Genomic DNA, 21,320 nt, shown 5'->3' with positions numbered 1-21,320 from the left:
GGTTCTTGTCTTACATGTTTTAGAAAATGTTAACTTCTAGGAAAAATGCTTTTTGTTTTGTCTGAACCTTTTCAGTTTGCTGTAAAAGCTGGGTAAAGGCTCTGAGAGAGAGATAAGGCGAGTTCTAGACATTGGGCCCAGTTCGGGTCTTTGGCCTCACAGAGGGCTAATCAGGGTTTCAGCTGTGTAAGAGTGATATAGTGCTTCTAACCTGATTAGTATGGGCAGACTGCCTGGGAAGGCTGCAGGATCTGTGTGTGAGAGACACGCTTTCTGATGCAAGTGAGCTATACAGTATGTACTGAAGAACTCTGTGTTTTGTTTAGTGACAGTTAGGAATATCTTATGTTTAGTTAGTGCCGGACAGGCAAGGTATTTTTATTTTGGGGTTTGTTTTATTTTCTGTTTCAATAAAACTGGCCGGGGTCAGTTGTACCAGAAACTGGACTTGTGTTGTTCCTCAGCTGCTGCGTGCTGCCATATTCCCCAGGAAAAGGCACCTTGCACCCCTACAGTGTTACAACTTATATATACACTGTATATATATATATATATATATATATATATATATATAAACAGGAAAGCCTGACACTCCACAACATGCAGTGTCCTAGTTGCTGGGGTGTCCTCCTAGACTTTAGAGGTCCAAAATATGTAAAGAAAAAATCAGGTGACACTCCACAGGCTGAATCAGCATATTTTATATATATATATATATATAGAATTGTAGAAAAGCGCGGCGCCACTCATCAGACTTGAATTAACCTTTTATTGGTGCCGTGAAGCCGACATGTTTCGGGGCTTGTACCCAGTCCTCAGGGCCAGACAGAAGTGAGACAATCACAGAAAACCACATTTAAATACCATAACCATAATAGACACAAAATGACTAAGTGTCCGGTATCAGTGTCCGTGTCGCGGCTTGGTGACGTCCGTGGCGCAATTAGCCGCGCCTCTATCCCCATGGAGACAGCCAAGTCCAGGCTGTCTCTCATGGGGTCTGCTGCCCGTCAATCACCGCCCGGCGTCCAATGCCGCTTTCACTTCCCCAGTTTCCGCCGATGACATGGCTGCACTTGGTGTAGCAGGGGTATCACTATGGCAACCGTTCACCCAATGCTGCAGCGATCGCCAGAAATCTAAGAAACATAATGAACATACATAAATACAAATAAAAAGACAATGTGCAATAGTATAACATGTGCAAGAAAGTCATCTAAAAACTGGATCTTATGGTAATCATACCCTCCTCAGCAACTACAAGGTTTATAAGCTATTCTATGCATAGTATATACTAATTCATTCATTAAACTAGATAATAGCGATAACTATACATAAGTTATATCATAATCTCTGGATGATGCTATTGCAAGGACCCAATCAAGAGTTACATTTAAAATAAAGGAAACATTTGTAACCCCAAATTTTCATTTAATCCCCCCGGTGAGAGTGTACCCAAAGTATAAATCCATCTAGTTTCCCTCTGGAGCAATGTTCTTGCTCTATTACCTGCCCTAAGTGAAAGGGGTACATGGTCTATCAGTATTGCTCTGATACTTGCTACTCCATGTTTTGCCATTAAGCAATGGCGCGCAAAGGGTTAATCGCTTGTACCCTTTTCGTGGGCCTTTTTGATGGCACTTCGATGCAGCGCCATTCTCTCCCAAAACTGCCTAATGGTCTTGCCTACATAGGCAAGGCCACAAGGGCAGGTAAGGAGATAGACTACATGAGTAGTGGTGCAGGTTAGCCTATGTGTAATTCTCATCTTTCTGCCTGAATGTGGGTGGTTAAAGGTGGCACCTATGATTAAAGTATTGCAGGTTGCACAGCCCAAACATTTATAGCCGCCTAATTTAGGCCTCAAGAAATGTGCCTGTGAATTCCTCATAAGCCTAGTGGCATCTAATTTGATCACATGGTCTCCTAGATTGCGGCCCCTCGTATGGCTAGGCATTATCTTGGTATCTGACAGCTCTGATAAGGCCACATCGGTTTGAATAATCGGCCACAATTGTTTGACCTTTTTTGTTATTCGTGTTGAAGCTGTGGTAAATTTATTCACCCAAGGTAACCTTTTGTCTAAATGCTTCTTGGTGCTAGTACCAAGTACTTGTTCCTGAGTGAGTTTTAGCACCTTCTGCTTAGAAGCCTCCAATTCTTTAATCGGGTACCCACGTTCCGCAAACTTATAAAGCATGTTGTCTAAAGCGTTTGTGGCTTCTTCCTGCTCTGATATGATACGTCTTACCCTCAAGAATTGGGAAAAAGGTAACCCCGTATGGAGGGATAACGGATGGAAACTTTGGTGATTCAATAGGGTATTTTTGTCTGTAGGTTTTACATATATAGAAGTTTTCAAAGCCCCGCCTGTACTAGTAATGGTAACATCCAAGAAGTTAATAGATGACTCATCAATAACATAAGTGAATTTCACTACATGTCCAGCCGCATTATGCGTATCCCATATAGCCATTAGTGTTTCTTTAGGGCCCTGCCATAGGACCAATAAATCATCTATGTACCTCTTTTAGTACAACAGATGATTAGAGATGGTAGTGTCTAACTGGAACATGTGTTTCTCAATCTGGTACATAAAAGCGTTGGCGTACGATGGGGCCACCGCCGACCCCATCGCACACCCCGCTATTTGCAAAAAGAATAGGCCATTGAAGAGGAAGTAGTTGATTGTCTCACTTCTGTCTGGCCCTGAGGACGGGGTACAAGCTCCGAAACATGTCGGCTTCACGGCACCAATAAAAGGTTAATTCAAGTCTGATGAGTGCCACCGCGCTTTTCTACAATTCTATATAGTCACTCCATGTCACTAGGAAGGCACCACAGCATTTCACTTTGGGGAGCTTAGGAGTGCCGGGCGCTACAGTGGACTTTGGATTTTGGGATCTATGCCAAACGGTTTGCCAACCTGGAAGCATTATCCCTCCCAAGGCACCCCCCCATATTTGTTATTTCTTATACCAGACCAGGGCACTCTCTTGCAGTCTGCTGAGGCAGCTGTATTTTAATCCCTATACTGGATTGAAGGTATCAGCCCACATTCAGGACGGAGATCACTGGACACAGTGCCATACCTTTTAAAGAGTAAAAATGTCAGATGCTGAGTTGTTAATGGATGAAGCTCTGGGCCTGATACAAAAAGATGCTAGTGAACGACTAAGCTTTTCTGATGTGGAAGCCAAAGCTGTATTGGTGGGGAAGAGCTTGGAGGATGAACCCAATATAAGCTCTAATGATGAACTATTTAGGTCATGGTTTAAAATGAAACAAAGGGAATGCGATTTTGAATATCATGGCATTTCCCTGTCGGACTACTATCGAAATAACTTGATCCCAAGGGGCTTTCGGATACGCAACTCACCGACTATAGGCAGATACAATACACAATTCTGCCGTCGGTGGGTTGCGGTTCTTAACAAATGTTCTATGGACCTCCTACTACTGGTGGTGGAGGAATCGACAAGAGAGCTGAACCTTGTCAAAGAACAAATTACTACGTTTGAAATACAACACAAGCAAGCCCTCAGTCAGGACAAACAGACAGACTGGATCACGAAGTTGACGACACAGATGGATCAGTACCGACATGACCTGATTCGTTTTAAACAAGATAAATTAGCCAAAGTTAAGAGAGATTATGAGCAAAGGCAGGTATACCCGTGGTTGGGTAACACAAGATCTGGGCAGGATTACAGGCAATCATATAGACGCCAGTATTCACGCAGATGGAAGGTAAGACAAGACACTAGTACATCTGTTAGTGACTCTGAGTATGCATCCTCCCACATGCCATCAGCGGATGAACAGCTCCCTTTAGGACAACTCCCTTTAGGAGTACGCACACGCTCCAATCGGACACCAATAGCAGGCCGAGGAAGAGGAGGAAGGGGCAGAACCAAAGGATCCTATGCTCCAAGACCTCCTCGACCTTGAAAGAACTGGTGTTCAATCTGTCATCAACCCCACTAACAGATTTGGAATACCGCTTATTAGCTAAAGGACTCACATTTATCCCGACAACCCGACAGGACCCGCTTGAATGGAAAATTGAAGTGCACCGCTTGAATAGGACATTGAGGAGAAAGGAATTCTTTAACAACAAACCGGTTCCTGGAACTACACCAGGACTTCCAGTACAACTATGTAAAGTAGCTCAGAAATCACTATTTGACCCCCCTTCTCTCAACCCCTCTATCCGGACATTCACTAGAATGTTAGAAGAAGAGGGGGAACAGGGCCTCGAGAGAACAAGTTCCCTTTAATTTGTCTAAACAGGAGAAGCTAACCCTTAAAAATGTATCAGAGAGGGAAGATATCATTATACAAAAAGCAGATAAAGGGGGTTCCATAGTGGTACTGGACACAACATCTTATATTAATGAATGTCTACGCCAATTGAATGACGTTACTTTTTATCAGAAGCTTGTAAAAGATCCTACTAGGGAGTACAAAGTAGAGCTGGATGCACTTATTTTTCAGGCTAGAGATATGGGGATTATTTCATTGGAAATAAGCAAAGCCCTAATGGTTGAGTACCCTAAGGTACCCTTGTTTTACACAGTACCTAAGGTACACAAAACCATGGTGGACCCACCTGGCCGCCCTATTGTATCGGCCAGGGGGTCGCTATACCAGCCTATTTCCATATACCTAGATGCATTCTTGAATCCCTGCGTACAGGCATTACCTTCTTGCAGTAACAAAGGTTTAAGGGAAAAAAATTGTGCGCAATCTAGCTGCTGGAAGAGACACACTTTCCTGAAGGATCCTTCTCCCTTCACCATAAGTGCCACAATAAAGAAAAGATGGAAAGCGTAACTTATTCTGCGCTCGTCTTTGTTTCCATCGACAGCAAACAGATGCTCAATGCAAATTATGTGGGAGCATAGAAAAGATTAAAAGAGTGGATATAGTGAAGCACAATTTAATACATATAAAATTCATATAACACACTTATAAAAATCCATATACATATTCATAGCAGCAAAACTTGAATTGAATAAATTGCACAGAAATCCTCATGGGCAAAAAAGACTGGTGGATAATTACCAATGTGTACAGAATTGTAAAAACAGTTCTAAACCAGCATGCGGGTTTTTGTTTTGGAGGATCCCGGAAATCCCCTCAATCCTCGTATGACTGGAACAGAATGGCAGTGACGTCGCGGCACTGGTTACCGGGGAATAAAATCAAATGGACGTCTCTAAGTACTCATAAAAGTACAAAATATGTGGCCAGTAAGACTCTGGAACGACACGTCTATTTGCCATGCCGAGATCAAGAAAATCCGTGCGGGGGAAAGGTCTATAGCGCTACCGCGACCCGGAAGTAATACCGGAAGTGAACGTCGCTATGGAAACGGACAGGCGCTAGACGGCACGGACGGACGATGCGGCCTGGAAGTTCATAGCAGAATGTCACCAACCGCAAAGGACCATGGGACCTGATAGAATTAAATATGTATAGGGTCCAGCTGAGTGGGTGACGTTCCGATTGGCTGATTGAGGATTTAAATATCAGTATTGAGGTAGCAGCATTGTGAACATTACACCTTGAAAAAGACTCCTGTTTGGAGTAGAAACGCGTCGGTGGAACGCTCAGGTGCCGTGGGACAATATACTGGAGGACTTGCCATTCTGTTCCAGTCATACGAGGATTGAGGGGATTTCCGGGATCCTCCAAAACAAAAACCTGCATGCTGGTTTAGAACTGTTTTTACAGTTCTGTACACATTGGTAATTATCCACCAGTCTTTTTTGCCCATGAGGATTTCTGTGCAATTTATTCAATTCAATTTTTGCTGCTATGAATATGTATATGGATTTTATAAGTGTGTTATATGAATTTTATATGTATTAAATTGTGCTTCACTATATCCACTCTTTTAATCTTTTCTATGCTCCCACATAATTTGCAGAGCATCTGATTGCTGTCGATGGAAACAAAGACGAGCGCAGGATAAGTTAGGCATTACCTTCTTATTTGAAGGATACAACGTCGTTATTAATACAATTGCAACAATTTAAATCTTTGCCTGAGCACCTCTTATTGTGCAGTGCTGACGTCACAAGCCCTTACACCTGCATCCCTCATGATGCGGGTGTGGGGGCGGTGAGGTCACTCATAGAGGGCAATGCAAATTATGAGGGCCCTGAACCCACTTTCTTTTTGCAATTGCTGAATAAGGTATTACATAGGAACTACTTCCTCTTCAATGGCCTATTCTTTTTGCAAATAGCGGGGTGTGCGATGGGGTCGGCGGTGGCCCCATCGTACGCCAACGCTTTTATGTACCAGATTGAGAAACACATGTTCCAGTTAGACACTACCATCTCTAATCATCTGTTGTACTAAAAGAGGTACATAGATGATTTATTGGTCCTATGGCAGGGCCCTAGAAAAACAGGAATGGCTATATGGGATACGCATAATGCGGCTGGACATGTAGTGAAATTCACTTATGTTATTGATGAGTCATCTATTAACTTCTTGGATGTTACCATTACTAGTACAGGCGGGGCTTTGAAAACTTCTATATATGTAAAACCTACAGACAGAAATACCCTATTGAATCACCAAAGTTTCCATCCGTTATCTCTCCGTAAGGGGTTACCTTTTTCGCAATTCTTGAGGGTAAGACGTATCATATCAGAGCAGGAAGAAGCCACAATCGCTTTAGACAACATGCTTTATAAGTTTGCGAAACGTGGGTACCCGATTAAAGAATTGGAGGCTTCTAAGCAGAAGGTGCTAAAACTCACTCAGGAACAAGTACTTGGTACTAGCACCAAGAAGCATTTAGACAAAAGGTTACCTTGGGTGAATAAATTTACCACAGCTTCAACACGAATAACAAAAAAGGTCAAACAATTGTGGCCGATTATTCAAACCGATGTGGCCTTATCAGAGCTGGCAGATACCAAGATAATGCCTAGCCATACGAGGGGCCGCAATCTAGGAGACCATGTGATCAAATTAGATGTCACTAGGCTTATGAGGAATTCACAGGCACATTTCTTGAGGCCTAAATTAGGCTGCTATAAATGTTTGGGCTGTGCAACCTGCAATACTTTAATCATAGGTGAAACCTTTAACCACCCACATTCAGGCAGAAAGATGAGAATTACACATAGGCTAACCTGCACCACTACTCATGTAGTCAATCTCCTTACCTGCCCTTTTGGCCTTGCCTATGTAGGCAAGACCATTAGGCAGTTTCGGGAGAGAATGGCGCTGCATCGAAGTGCCATCAAAAAGGCCCACGAAAAGGGCACAAGCGATCAAACCTTTGCGCGCCATTGCTTAATGGCAAAACATGGAGTAGCAAGTATCAGAGCAATACTGCTAGACCATGTACCCCTTTCACTTAGGGCAGGTAATAGAGCAAGAACATTGCTCCAGAGGGAAACTAGATGGATTTATACTTTGGGTACACTCTCACCGGGGGGATTAAATGAACATTTGGGGTTACAATGTTTCCTTTAGTTTAAATGTAACTCTTGATTGGGTCCTTGCAATAGCATCATCCAGAGATTATGATATAACTTATGTATAGTTATCGCTATTATCTAGTTTAATGAATGAATTAGTATAGACTATGCATAGAGTAGATTATAAACCTTGTAGTTGCTGAGGAGGGTATGATTACCATAAGATCCAGTTTTTAGATGACTTTCTTGCACATGTTATACTATTGCACATTGGGGGTAATTCCAAGTTGATCGCAGCAGGATTTTTGATAGCAATTGGGCAAAACCATGTGCACTGCAGGGGGGGCAGATATAACATGTGCAGAAAGAGTTAGATTTGGGTGGGTTATTTTATTTCTGTGCAGGGTAAATACTGGCTGCTTTATTTTTACACTGCAAATTAGATTGCAGATTGAACACACCCCACCCAAATCTAACTCTCTATGCACATGTTATATCCGCCTCCCCTGCAGTGCACATGGTTTTGCCCAATTGCTAACAAAAATCCTGCTGCGATCAACTTGGAATTACCCCCATTGTCTTTTTATTTGTATTTATGTATGTTCATTATGTTTCTTAGATTTCTGGCGCTCGCTGCAGCATTGGGTGAACGGTTGCCATAGTGATACCCCTGCTACACCAAGTGCAGCCATGTCATCGGCGGAAACTGGGGAAGTGAAAGCGGCATTGGACGCCGGGCAGCAGACCCCATGAGAGACAGCCTAGACTTGGCTGTCTCCATGGGGATAGAGGCACGGCTAATCGCGCCACGGACGTCACCAAGCAGCGTCACGGACACTGATACTGGACACGAGCGGGCGTGCACGGCGTGGAGCAGGTGAGTACACTTAGTCATTTTGTGTTTTTTATGGTTATGGTATTTAAATGTGGTTTTCTGTGATTGTCTCACTTCTGTCTGGCCCTGAGGACGGGGTACAAGCCCCGAAACATGTCGGCTTCACGGCACCAATAAAAGGTTAATTCAAGTCTGATGAGTGCCGCCGCGCTTTTCTACAATTCTATATAGTGACTCCATGTCACTAGGAAGGCACCACAGCATTTCACTTTGGGGAGCTTAGGAGTGCCGGGCGCTACAGTGGACTTATATATATATATATATATATATATATATATAAAAAATGAGAATAAGAAAGGGCGCCTCATAGTGCATCAATCCTTTTCATACACATTTATTCATAGTTCTTCACACACATATGGTTTAAAATCACGTACCAGATGCGGCGGTTTCAACCACCGTAAGTATAACAAATATAACACCAGGTAATATGTGGATAATACCACGAGTAGTAACTAGCAGCGATCTCACCACCACAGTCTGCTCCTTCACACCAGGCCACAACCCTACGCGTTTCGTCACGTTGGACTTCGTCAGAGGGTTGGCCTAGCGTAGCACAACCTTCCAATAAATCAAAGTTCTCCACCAATCAACATACAGCTGTGTTTTTCAACTGTGTTCATAGCATAAAACGGACTATATATAAATGTCCGTAAATGCAACTTTACTATACTTATTTAGTTTTCACATACATTTATGCATGAACGGAACAATTAGTTACTTATAAGCTTCAGCTATTAAAATATAAACAATCTTAAAAAAATATGTATACTAATAATCCATTTCCCTGTCTATATTAATACATTCTAATAATCCACAAACCTCTCTATAGGGAAAAACAAAGCTTAGTTGTGGATATAATAATTTTTCATTATATAAAAAGAAGTTGGATTAACCCTAACTTTTAATTTAAAAACGGGGTAATTTTAAATCCCTCATTCAAACCCACCGGGTGCAGTGTATTGAGAGTCATTATCCAAAACGTCTCTCTTCTAGCTAACAATTTAAGTCTATCCCCTATATATATATATTAGCAGCTACATAGCTCGATATATTGACTCTTTCCCCTTTCCAGCAACCCAGCAGGGTATGCATTCGCAGGGAGGGGGGCGGGAGATTATTGTGGGTTTGGTTGACTGTGATATGCGGGATGCAATCGTACGGAGGGGGTATAATCACTGGGGGGGGGGGGTAATATATATGCAGGTTGCAATCGCGGGTGGTGGTGGCGGAGGGCGGGTACAATGTGGCGTGACATCGCAGGAGTCTGTTGCTATGGTGCGGGATTGGAATATGTACAACCCGCCCTGGGTGTCGTCGCGGATAGGAGCGGACAATTACTACCGTTCGTACAGTGTAACAAGAGCCAGCAGCACAAAGCTTACTTTACGTGCACAGACAGAGCCACTGCCGCTGGGTTACTTACACTGTCAGTGCTGCCGGGTTGCCGTGGCATTCCTGCTCTTCATCTGTAAAGGAAGTGGAGATCAGCTAAGGTATAAAGCAAGCATTCACCGACAGCATGAGGTGCCGCCCTCCAGTGTCCACCGCCCATAGGCAGCTGCCTAAAGCTGCCTAGTGGTGGCGCCGGCCCTTGTCGCAGGCTCCAACACTCCCCCAAAATGGTCCTGACACGCCTACATTTATAGTCACCCCCCCCCCCCATTACTGCTAATAAATGCTCCCTGTCAATCACGTTACGAATAAATCTTCACTGCGACTGTCATTGAAAAACCATTGTGCACATGTGCAGTGCGACTCAGATGTATGTGCAGTGGTAAAAAATTGCTTCACTGCGTCCAACATTAACATTGCATTATCTCTGAATCAGGTGCTAATTAGTACTTCAGTTATCTTGATTTAAGCATCTGTGCTCAAGCAGGGAAATCCTTAAAACCTAGACTGCCAGTGTGTCTTGAGGACCGAGGTTGGGAAACACTGGTGTAGAGATATAGGGGCTTATATGACCGCACGCGAGATGCAGGCAAGAATGCAATTCCAGCACTCCTGGCCATACAGTATTTTTAAAGTGGCAGATATTTAAACGGTAAAAGCAGGTTGGTTTTGCCTAATAAACGATTGCCTCTTTGTAAGTACGAGCAGACTTGCTGAAATCACACCAATCTCTGCATGTTGCATAAGCCCATTAAAATCACTCCCATGTTCATGTTGTTTCACCATCTTTGTGTTTCATCCTCAAAACCTTTGACATATCTTTTGATTTCTTTCTATGAAGCCTCTAATACTTTTTCTGAGAGAATTTATCAAAAGAGTAAGAGGTAATTTAGGGCAATTTATGGTAATTTAGGAGTTGAGAATTTTGTACCAGATTGAAGGTGCATGTACTGTATGTAGGACTGTCACAGAGGTGACTGTAACAAGCATTTCCACTTTTTGGCTTACAGGTACAAAAATCAATATATTGTTTCCACATCGGCCAATAATTGTGACAGAAATAAAAATGCGTTCTTAACAGCAGAAAGCCAGTGAAACAATCTGGAGTAAAGGCCAGACCTTGCGAATTCTCAGGTATGCATGTTAGTGAATGTCATATTGTTTGCTTAACACTTCAGTACTGAAAGGGTTAAATTGATTCCTCTGCCAGAGCAACACGGAACATCTGCTTTGCATTAGCCTTGATGGAGGGACTACTTATAAATGCATGACTTAACCAGCCTTTGCTGAGGTAAATGTCAGATAGCTGAGACCGGTCCAGCATCAGATTTAAACGCCGCTTTCTTTTGAAGCAAATAAAAAGGCCCATTTTAAATCTGAGGTATTTTTATGGGCTACCATTAGAGAATAAAATGACAAATGAAAGCACTGTGATGACTTTCGCCTAAAACCCCGAATAAATCATATTTCTAGCCAAATAATATTACCTCAGAAAAGTCAGGTCTGTACATGAGGTGTTATTTATTCAATGTAAGAGATATGGTTCCCTCAGAAAAGTACTGAATTAAGACATCTACTAAAATCTAAATTGAGATTCTACTCGTAAAACTATTTTTTAAAAAAACCCCGAAACAGTCAGGGGAAAGGCCTGAGCTGCAGAGATACTGACTAGACTGTGTTTCCTGCTGCAAACTTTGAATATATCAACATAAAAAAATGCTTCTCTTGAGACCCTGTATTTGAGACATGAATAGTATAACAAAAATGCTAGTTATATCAGGCCAGTATCCAGTTTCATTACCAGGTACATACAAATTTAATCTGACTCGAGTAAATTTAAGTGAATATGAAATGTAGGCCTGCAAATATAATTTTGTATTCAGGGTGGGGAGGCCTCACATTTCAGGCAGTGTGTAGATTAATTTAATTGTATGTGATCGCTGAATGTATTTCGAAATGTATCATGTCAGACGAGTTTCATATTTCTGCAGTCATTTCTCTATACAATATGCAGTTTTTATTCTGTTTTTGCAAGGAAAACATGTTAAAACTTACTGGGAGGCTACACACACACACACACACACACACACACACCCACACACACACACACACTAGAGATGAGCGCCGGAAATTTTTCGGGTTTTGTGTTTTGGTTTTGGGTTCGGTTCCGCGGCCGTGTTTTGGGTTCGACCGCGTTTTGGCAAAACCTCACCGAATTTTTTTTGTCGGATTCGGGTGTGTTTTGGATTCGGGTGTTTTTTTCAAAAAACACTAAAAAACAGCTTAAATCATAGAATTTGGGGGTCATTTTGATCCCAAAGTATTATTAACCTCAAAAACCATAATTTACACTCATTTTCAGTCTATTCTGAATACCTCACACCTCACAATATTATTTTTAGTCCTAAAATTTGCACCTAGGTCGCTGGATGACTAAGCTAAGCGACCCTAGTGGCCGACACAAACACCGGGCCCATCTAGGAGTGTCACTGCAGTGTCACGCAGGATGTCCCTTCCAAAAAACCCTCCCCAAACAGCACATGACGCAAAGAAAAAAAGAGGCGCAATGAGGTAGCTGTGTGAGTAAGATAAGCGACCCTAGTGGCCGACACAAACACCGGGCCCATCTAGGAGTGTCACTGCAGTGTCACGCAGGATGTCCCTTCCAAAAAACCCTCCCCAAACAGCACATGACGCAAAGAAAAAAAGAGGCGCAATGAGGTAGCTGTGTGAGTAAGATAAGCGACCCTAGTGGCCGACACAAACACCGGGCCCATCTAGGAGTGTCACTGCAGTGTCACGCAGGATGTCCCTTCCAAAAAACCCTCCCCAAACAGCACATGACGCAAAGAAAAAAAGAGGCACAATGAGGTAGCTGTGTGAGTAAGATAAGCGACCCTAGTGGCCGACACAAACACCGGGCCCATCTAGGAGTGGCACTGCAGTGTCACGCAGGATGTCCCTTCCAAAAAACCCTCCCCAAACAGCACATGACGCAAAGAAAAAAAGAGGCACAATGAGGTAGCTGTGTGAGTAAGATAAGTGACCCTAGTGGCCGACACAAACACCGGGCCCATCTAGGAGTGGCACTGCAGTGTCACGCAGGATGTCCCTTCCAAAAAACCCTCCCCAAACAGCACATGACGCAAAGAAAAATTAAAGAAAAAAGAGGTGCAAGATGGAATTGTCCTTGGGCCCTCCCACCCACCCTTATGTTGTATAAACAGGACATGCACACTTTAACCAACCCATCATTTCAGTGACAGGGTCTGCCACACGACTGTGACTGAAATGACGGGTTGGTTTGGACCCCCACCAAAAAAGAAGCAATTAATCTCTCCTTGCACAAACTGGCTCTACAGAGGCAAGATGTCCACCTCATCATCATCCTCCGATATATCACCGTGTACATCCCCCTCCTCACAGATTATCAATTCGTCCCCACTGGAATCCACCATCTCAGCTCCCTGTGTACTTTGTGGAGGCAATTGCTGCTGGTCAATGTCTCCACGGAGGAATTGATTATAATTCATTTTAATGAACATCATCTTCTCCACATTTTCTGGATGTAACCTCGTACGCCGATTGCTGACAAGGTGAGCGGCGGCACTAAACACTCTTTCGGAGTACACACTTGTGGGAGGGCAACTTAGGTAGAATAAAGCCAGTTTGTGCAAGGGCCTCCAAATTGCCTCTTTTTCCTGCCAGTATAAGTACGGACTGTGTGATGTGCCTACTTGGATGCGGTCACTCATATAATCCTCCACCATTCTTTCAATGGTGAGAGAATCATATGCAGTGACAGTAGACGACATGTCCGTAATCGTTGTCAGGTCCTTCAGTCCGGACCAGATGTCAGCATCAGCAGTCGCTCCAGACTGCCCTGCATCACCGCCAGCGGGTGGGCTCGGAATTCTGAGCCTTTTCCTCGCACCCCCAGTTGCGGGAGAATGTGAAGGAGGAGATGTTGACAGGTCGCGTTCCGCTTGACTTGACAATTTTCTCACCAGCAGGTCTTTCAACCCCAGCAGACTTGTGTCTGCCGGAAAGAGAGATCCAAGGTAGGCTTTAAATCTAGGATCGAGCACGGTGGCCAAAATGTAGTGCTCTGATTTCAACAGATTGACCACCCGTGAATCCTTGTTAAGCGAATTAAGGGCTCCATCCACAAGTCCCACATGCCTAGCGGAATCGCTCCGTGTTAGCTCCTCCTTCAATGTCTCCAGCTTCTTCTGCAAAAGCCTGATGAGGGGAATGACCTGACTCAGGCTGGCAGTGTCTGAACTGACTTCACGTGTGGCAAGTTCAAAGGGCATCAGAACCTTGCACAACGTTGAAATCATTCTCCACTGCGCTTGAGACAGGTGCATTCCACCTCCTATATCGTGCTCAATTGTATAGGCTTGAATGGCCTTTTGCTGCTCCTCCAACCTCTGAAGCATATAGAGGGTTGAATTCCACCTCGTTACCACTTCTTGCTTCAGATGATGGCAGGGCAGGTTCAGTAGTTTTTGGTGGTGCTCCAGTCTTCTGTACGTGGTGCCTGTACGCCGAAAGTGTCCCGCAATTCTTCTGACCACCGACAGCATCTCTTGCACGCCCCTGTCGTTTTTAAAAAAATTCTGCACCACCAAATTCAAGGTATGTGCAAAACATGGGACGTGCTGGAATTTGCCCATATTTAATGCACACACAATATTGCTGGCGTTGTCCGATGCCACAAATCCACAGGAGAGTCCAATTGGGGTAAGCCATTCCGCGATGATCTTCCTCAGTTGCCGTAAGAGGTTTTCAGCTGTGTGCGTATTCTGGAAAGCGGTGATACAAAGCGTAGCCTGCCTAGGAAAGAGTTGGCGTTTGCGAGATGCTGCTACTGGTGCCGCCGCTGCTGTTCTTGCGGCGGGAGTCCATACATCTACCCAGTGGGCTGTCACAGTCATATAGTCCTGACCCTGCCCTGCTCCACTTGTCCACATGTCCGTGGTTAAGTGGACATTGGGTACAACTGCATTTTTTAGGACACTGGTGAGTCTTTTTCTGACGTCCGTGTACATTCTCGGTATCGCCTGCCTAGAGAAGTGGAACCTAGATGGTATTTGGTAACGGGGGCACACTGCCTCAATAAATTGTCTAGTTCCCTGTGAACTAACGGCGGATACCGGACGCACGTCTAACACCAACATAGTTGTCAAGGCCTCAGTTATCCGCTTTGCAGCAGGATGACTGCTGTGATATTTCATCTTCCTCGCAAAGGACTGTTGGACAGTCAATTGCTTACTGGAAGTAGTACAAGTGGGCTTACGACTTCCCCTCTGGGATGACCATCGACTCCCAGCAGCAACAACAGCAGCGCCAGCAGCAGTAGGCGTTACACGCAAGGATGCATCGGAGGAATCCCAGGCAGGAGAGGAATCGTCAGAATTGCCAGTGACATGGCCTGCAGGACTATTGGCATTCCTGGGGAAGGAGGAAATTGACACTGAGGGAGTTGGTGGGGTGGTTTGCGTGAGCTTGGTTACAAGAGGAAGGGATTTACTGGTCAGTGGACTGCTTCCGCTGTCGCCCAAAGTTTTTGAACTTGTCACTGACTTATTATGAATGCGCTGCAGGTGACGTATAAGGGAGGATGTTCCGAGGTGGTTAACGTCCTTACCCCTACTTATTACAGCTTGACAAAGGCAACACACGGCTTGACACCTGTTGTCCGCTTTTCTGTTGAAATACCTCCACACTGAAGAGCTGATGTTTTTGGTATTTTCACCAGGCATGTCAACGGCCATATTCCTCCCACGGACAACAGGTGTCTCCCCGGGTGCCTGACTTAAACAAACCACCTCACCATCAGAATCCTCCTGGTCAATTTCCTCCCCAGCGCCAGCAACACCCATATCCTCCTCATCCTGGTGTACTTCAACACTGACATCTTCAATCTGACTATCAGGAACTGGACTGCGGGTGCTCCTTCCAGCACTTGCAGGGGGCGTGCAAATGGTGGAAGGCGCATGCTCTTCACGTCCAGTGTTGGGAAGGTCAGGCATCGCAACCGACACAATTGGACTCTCCTTGTGGATTTGGGATTTCGAAGAACGCACAGTTCTTTGCGGTGCTTTTGCCAGCTTGAGTCTTTTCAGTTTTCTAGCGAGAGGCTGAGTGCTTCCATCCTCATGTGAAGCTGAACCACTAGCCATGAACATAGGCCAGGGCCTCAGCCGTTCCTTGCCACTCCGTGTGGTAAATGGCATATTGGCAAGTTTACGCTTCTCCTCCGACAATTTTATTTTAGGTTTTGGAGTCCTTTTTTTACTGATATTTGGTGTTTTGGATTTGACATGCTCTGTACTATGACATTGGGCATCGGCCTTGGCAGACGACGTTGCTGGCATTTCATCGTCTCGGCCATGACTAGTGGCAGCAGCTTCAGCACGAGGTGGAAGTGGATCTTGATCTTTCCCTAATTTTGGAACCTCAACATTTTTGTTCTCCATATTTTAATAGGCACAACTAAAAGGCACCTCAGGTAAACAATGGAGATGGATGGATACTAGTATACTTATGGATGGACTGCCGAGTGCCGACACAGAGGTAGCTACAGCCGTGGACTAACGTACTGTGTCTGCTGCTAATATAGACTGGATGATTGATAATGAGATGAAATCAATATATATATGTATGTATATATAATATCACTAGTACTGCAGCCGGATAGGTAGATAATATATTTATTAGGTAATGATGACTGATGACGGACCTGCTGGACACTGTCAGCTCAGCAGCACCACAGACTGCTACAGTAAGCTACTATACTATAGTAGTATGTACAAAGAAGAACGAAAAAAAAAACCACGGGTAGGTGGTATACAATTATGGATGGACTGCTGAGTGCCGACACAGAGGTAGCTACAGCCGTGGACTAACGTACTGTGTATGCTGCTAATATAGACTGGATGATTGATAATGAGATGAAATCAATATATATATGTATGTATATATAATATCACTAGTACTGCAGCCGGACAGGTAGATAATATATTTATTAGGTAATGATGACTGATGACGGACCTGCTGGACACTGTCAGCTCAGCAGCACCGCAGACTGCTACAGTAAGCTACTATACTCTATAGTAGTATGTACAAAGAAGAAAGAAAAAAAAACAAACCACGGGTAGGTGGTATACAATTATGGATGGACTGCCGAGTGCCGACACAGAGGTAGCTACAGCCGTGGACTAACGTACTGTGTCTGCTGCTAATATAGAGTCTAGACTGGATGATAAATTATTGATAATGAGATGAAATCAATATAATATCACTAGTACTGCAGCCGGACAGGTACTATATATATTTATTATGTAATGACTGATGACGGACCTGCTGGACACTGTCAGGTCAGCACAGCACCGCAGACTGCTACAGTAAGCTACTATAGTAGTATGTATAAAGAAGAATGAAAAAAAAAAAACCACGGGTAGGTGGTATACAATATTATATATATAAAATATATATATATATATATATATATATATATATTATATACAATTATATATATATATATATATATATATTAAACTGGTGGTGATTGATTATTAAACTGGTGGTCACTTCAGGACAGGTCACGTTGCAACTTGCAACTAGTACTCCGAGGCCTAAGCAGACAATCACAAAATATATTATTATACTGGTGGTCAGTGTGGTCACAACAATCGCAGTGTGGCACTGACTCTGGCAGCAAAAGTGTGCACTGTACGTTATATGTACTCCTGAGTCCTGCTCTCAGACTCTAACTGCTCCCCACTGTCAGTGTCTCCCCCACAAGTCAGATAATACACTTACAGTCACACTATCTAATCTATAAATATCACTTCAGCAAGTAGTATAGTAGTATACAGTAGTACTCCTCCTAATAATGCTCCCCGAAAATACTGTGTCTCTCTCTTCTCTAAACGGAGAGGACGCCAGCCACGTCCTCTCCCTATGACTCTCAATGCACGTGTGAAAATGGCGGCGACGCGCGGCTCCTTATATAGAATCCGAGTCTCGCGATAGAATCCGAGCCTCGCGAGAATCCGACAGCGTGATGATGACGTTCGGGCGCGCTCGGGTTAGCCGAGCAAGGCGGGAAGATCCGAGCCTGCTCGGACCCGTGTAAAAAACCTGAAGTTCGGGCGGGTTCGGATTCAGAGGAACCGAACCCGCTCATCTCTAACACACACACACTGGCGTATAATGGGTGCAGATTGTCGGTGCACTTGGGCCTCTGAGTCGAGTTGGCCCACATTGCTCCCTTTGTACTCATTGACTAAAAATTTAAAAAAGAAAGGAGGATCACTCGGCCCTCAGGAGTGCAACCTACTGGGGCTCTGATACAGGGGGCCTGTTACAAGTTAATTTCAGAGCATGTGGCCCTAACACTGTGCTCTCGAGCTGACAAACGTTTGTTTGCAGTCCCCTAAAACTGAAGAATCACAGACATAAACTATCAGTGCCGTTTCAGGGCTACCGAGCGCCGCCCCTGCCCCCTGAGCACATGACATTATGATGCTATGTATAGGAGACAGCGCTTTTTGGAGTGTACTGAGGATGCTCCAAACGGCTCTACTTGTAGGTGGCAGGGTGCAGTTCGGACGGTACTGACGCAATGATACTGACTGTAGGGTGCCATTCCAGGAACCCTGCTAGCCAGAAGCATGGGCCATAGGGCAGCGACGGTGCCGCCCACATGTCCCTGTGCTCTGTACGGCTGCACCACTTGCACACCTCTACTTAGGACCCTGTAAACTGTATATCTAGTGAGTGACAGTCTTCAAGCATGCGCAGGAGCCGGACTGTGCATGTTCAGAACAGGTCCTGCAACGTCAAATGCAGTGCAGCTGCAGACATTGGATGACTGACAGTCTGCAGGTGTTTGGAGCAGGGGAGGGGGAGCGATGCGAATAAGGAGGCATGGCAGCCCAATTTTCTGGGGGTAAGAAAACCAGTGGCTGCATACTCAGATGCTGCTTCACTTGCCCCAGGAACGTAACATAGTAACATAGTTTCTAAGGTTGAAAAAAGACAATTGTCCATCGGGTTCAACCTATTTGTGGTCTCCTATGCACGATTATTTTGTATAAAATTTTGACTGAAGTTGATGACTGCCTTTACGTTTTACCCCTCTTTTTTTATAATAACCATAGTGCGTGACTATGCCCCGTAACCCTGGATATCCTTATCCATTAGGAATTTATCTAACCCATTCTTAAAGGTGTTGACTGAGTCGGCCATTACAACTCCCTCGGGCAGGGAATTCCAAACACGTATCGTCCTTACCGTAAAAAAGCCTTTACGCCGTATTGTGCAGAATCTCCTCTCCTCTAACCTGAGCGAGTGTCCACGAGTTCTCTGTGTTGATCTAACCATAAACAGGTCCTGCGCAAGATCTGTATATTGTCCCCTTATATATTTGTAAATGTTGATCATGTCCCCTCTTAATCTCCTCTTTTCCAGTGTAAACATGCCTAGTCTTGCAAGCCTTTCCTCGTATTCCAGCGTTTCCATACCCTTAATTAGTTTGGTCGCCCGCCTTTGAACCTTTTCTAGCTCCAGGATATCCTTTTTGTAGTAAGGTGCCCAGAATTGTACACAGTATTCAAGGTGTGGCCTCACAAGTGATTTATATAACGGGAGTATAATACTCTCGTCCCTAGCATCAATTCCCCGTAGTTTTGCTGAACATCATAAGTAACTTGAGTGGTTTCTTAGGTGTCTGATGTTTCTTAGGTGCCACCTGATGTTCTCACAGTGGATCTGGTGCTCAGCCAGTAGTAAGAGTCTTTTTACTACAGACGTCACTTGCTGCATTAGCAAATATACACAAGTGCACTGCGCACAAACTGGCAGTCCCGATCCACACTGCGTCCATCTCTGAATCAGCCCCATAGTATTGTAGCGCATGGTGTAAGTAAAGATGTAGACAATACAATAAGGGTCACTGATGACAAACAGAACCTGGTGAGGAGCACACTTGTACTTATTGTTCAATTGAACTGACGCCAAACCATCCATTATTTGGCAGTGTAATATGAGACAGGCATAGAAATATTAAACGGCCCTTGAAAACAATGACTGGAGGTGTTCCTGGTCTTTTGTGAACTTATAGCAAATTGCACTTTTTAAATTCACGCAGGTGCAGAATGATAATCAACATGGGAACACATCTAAATAGAAAAAACACTTAGTTTCTTGTCCTCACTTAATAAGTATAGGTATATATATGAGGCAAGAAAACTGACTGCTTCTGTGTAATGATGTGTTAGTCTAGGGTGTATGACAGCTTTCCCTGCATTTAGGAAATACTGTATATTTGTTCATGGTTTCCACAACTCTACCTCCGTGGGTGAATGTCGCCAACTTAGAGTGAGAGGAAGACGACTTTATTGCCATGCTCATTATGGCACATAATGAGCTTCATCCAGTGACGTGCGGTGAGTTGAATTGCTGGGGAGGCACTGGCTGATCAGCAACCTGCCTCCCCCCATATATATATATATATATATATATATATATATATATATATATATATATATATATATATATATATATAAAGAATAGGGCTCCCCCTTTTTGGTGCTTTTTGATGATAACTAGCACCAGGCACAACCAGTCAGGGGTATAATGCCATGGCAGGGGAGACACTCAGTGTGGGGTCCCCCCAGCCATGACATTAACCACCCCCAAACTGGTCAGCCCAGGGCTGGAATTCCTCGGCAAGTGGGGACACCCAAAGATTTTAATTGGGTCCCACCCTCCCAAGCAACAACCAGCACTGGGTTGATAGCCCAGTGCTATGCCCCGCACCCCTGGTGGTGGTGGGTGCGGAGTTCATGGTAGGACAATATTGTTCTTTACAGGTGGCCTACAGATCCCAGCAAGCCTGCCAAAGCATGCTGGCACTTGGAGAACCACAAGTGCCAGCATGCCCGGACAATAAGGGCCCGCTGGCACCTGTAAAGAAAATATTAAAATAAAAACACATCTGTCTTCCATAATGTGTACAAAAAGGGGACGCTGTCCGCTGTAATGTGTGATAAGGGGGATGCTGTCTGCCGTAATGTGTAATAAGGGGGACGCTGTCTGCCGTAATGTGTAAAAAGGGGACTCTGTCTGCCGTAATGTGTAAAAAGGGGACGCTGTCTGCCATAATGTGTAAAAAGTGGGACGCTGTCTGTCGTAATGTGTACAAAAAGGGAACACTGTCTGCCGTAATGTGTAATAAGGGAGACGCTGTCTGCTGTAATGAGTAATAAGGGGGACTCTGTCTGCCGTAATGTGTAAAAAGGGGGACGCTGTCTGCCGTAATGTGTAAAAAGTAGAGATGAGCGCCTGAAATTTTTCGGGTTTTGTGTTTTGGTTTTGGGTTCGGTTCCGCGGCCGTGTTTTGGGTTCGAACGCGTTTTGGCAAAACCTCACCGAATTTTTTTTGTCGGATTCGGGTGTGTTTTGGATTCGGGTGTTTTTTTCCAAAAACACTAAAAAACAGCTTAAATCATAGAATTTGGGGGTCATTTTGATCCCAAAGTATTATTAACCTCAAAAACCATAATTTA

Source organism: Pseudophryne corroboree, chromosome 12 (assembly GCF_028390025.1).
Source record: "Pseudophryne corroboree isolate aPseCor3 chromosome 12, aPseCor3.hap2, whole genome shotgun sequence".
NCBI lineage: Eukaryota > Metazoa > Chordata > Amphibia > Anura > Myobatrachidae > Pseudophryne > Pseudophryne corroboree.
The sequence above is the reverse complement of the archived record's forward strand: the minus strand, read 5'-3'. Positions refer to the sequence as shown.